The sequence below is a fragment of the Pteropus vampyrus genome, unplaced genomic scaffold (assembly GCF_000151845.1).
Source record: "Pteropus vampyrus isolate Shadow unplaced genomic scaffold, Pvam_2.0 Scaffold337, whole genome shotgun sequence".
NCBI classification, from domain to species: domain Eukaryota; kingdom Metazoa; phylum Chordata; class Mammalia; order Chiroptera; family Pteropodidae; genus Pteropus; species Pteropus vampyrus.
The window spans coordinates 54,430-56,493 of NW_011889118.1; the positions used below are offsets into that span (position 1 = coordinate 54,430).

The window sequence follows — 2,064 nt, forward strand, 5'->3', positions numbered from 1 at the left end:
CTGATCCATAACCCTGTGTGACTTCCACTCTGCAACTTAAATTTCAAGCGATTCCAACATGCATCATGAATGAAATCAAAACATACCATTGACAATAATGAGAAATGAAGATTTTTTTCTGCAACCAGTAAAAATCAATTATAAATCACTGGTCATTGTTCTGGCACAAATGCAAGATCATGAGAAACTAACTTCCAAATATTAAGCCAAAATATAGTGTCGACTCCACTCAGGAGCTAATGCCAAATATAATTACCGCATCATCACCTAAAAAAAACATACCATAATATTGCATTTGTACTGAAACAACTCATTTGTAATCAGCCCCAGGTAAACAGAGGAAATGCAGTGAGCTCAGTCTAGACACTACGCTATGAGCTCACTAGTCCTCTCCTAGGGGCAGTTCTGGCCCAGATTTGGACTGTCTTGGCCAGAACCCTAACATGTATCTTCCTGATATACAAGCTCATCAGTATGGCCATGAGGGCTGGCAGAACCCTGGAAATATCACCTGCAGAACATGCAGATGCTCTTCTGCACCCACCGGTTCCATCTTTCCCAGTCTCCACAGGTCTGGATTCTGTAAACCTTAAATACTTCACGGAGAAGGAACATCAATTTTGAAAGTTAATGTGCACTGTAAGTACTTTATGATAGAAAGGCATTCTGTACTCCTGCCATAGGAAATAGCAGCCAGTGGCAAAAGTTTTTTTTTCCAGACCACCAACCAGCAGTTATGCAGCCAACCATAGCCAAACACGCTCTGTCCCTAAACGCTAGGGGGTCCCTGCTTCTCTGTGGCCCCTTAACCTGTAGCAGCTGCTGAGGCAAGATCTGCTTATGATTCATACATGTTGCTTCCAAGAAAAACGCAGACATAGAGTCAACATTCATTTTCCAAAGGGTAGGAATGGAAGGGGGGGGGTCACCATGGTCCATCTGGGCAAAATCCCATTAACTTAAGTCCAAGTGGGAATCCTAAAATGAACTGCCATTCAATTACACTTGCCCAGGCTTTGAACAGGCCTCCAAAATGCTTAGCTGTGGTGCTCTGTTGTATAATATGTGTATATTATTCCATATCCTTCATTTCCTATGCTACATAATGGGGACCATTCTGGTATCAAAGGAAATGATGAATAATAATACCGAACACCTGGTTTATAAAACACAAACTTGCTCAACAGATTGACTGCTTCCTGTTAGCTTCCCAAGTTAATCATGCATGTGGGCTCACATGAATATGCATTTAGATTCATGTGCAAGGTACATGTAGTGATGCCAGGCCTCTACTCCTAATGCTTGATTTGTTTCCCACTGATGACACTAGTTGGCAATATAGACAGGTCTCAGGTGTGGCTCCAGGTAATACAATAGTGCCACATTTGTAGTCTATAAGTTTTGCTGCCAGCCTAGTCATTATTATTTATTGATTCCCATGATAAACATTCCTTGAGCATCAGCTATGTGCCAAGTTCCATGCCATGTGCTGGAAGACAAGCAGGAATGAGACATAGGTCTTATCCCTAAGGAATCTCAAGTCCAGAAGAGACAGAAAAGCTAATGAGGCAGACAGAGAGGAGCTGGCTGGGGAGGGCACACTGGCTCTCATACATGAGCAGAGGAGCTATCTTCCTCAGGACTATCCTGAACTCAAGTAAAATGTCTGGCATGCACTGGTATCTGTCAGGGGTTATGTGACAGATTCAGAATGCTTCCTGAAAGCCAGCTTACTAACATCAGAAGATCCCCACTGCACTGCAGTTTCATCCATTTGTTTTATACTTAAGATTATTTATGAATAGAACAATGTAGGGAGACATTTTTGTAAATTGCCCTGAATCTTTCTTTCCTTCTTTTGCAAATATCACCCTGTTCCATTAGGAAAATCCTCTTCACCCTTTCCACTCACAAGGTTCTGTTGGCAGCTAAACTTTCCCATACTGCACGTGGTTGGGCATCAAACCCAGGCTGAGCTGACCAGAGCACTGAAAACACACACACACACACACACACACACACACACACACACACACACACACACACACAGAGTCCCTTCCCAGG

General features: G+C 42.8%; 1 protein-coding gene across 1 annotated transcript in view; it reads right to left on the bottom strand.

The window, feature by feature from the left end:
* The window catches only part of LOC105304362 (voltage-dependent calcium channel subunit alpha-2/delta-3-like), a 676,581-nt gene that overhangs the window by 51,060 nt on the left and 623,457 nt on the right, over positions 1-2,064 (bottom strand). The gene's annotated exons all lie outside the window — the stretch shown is intronic.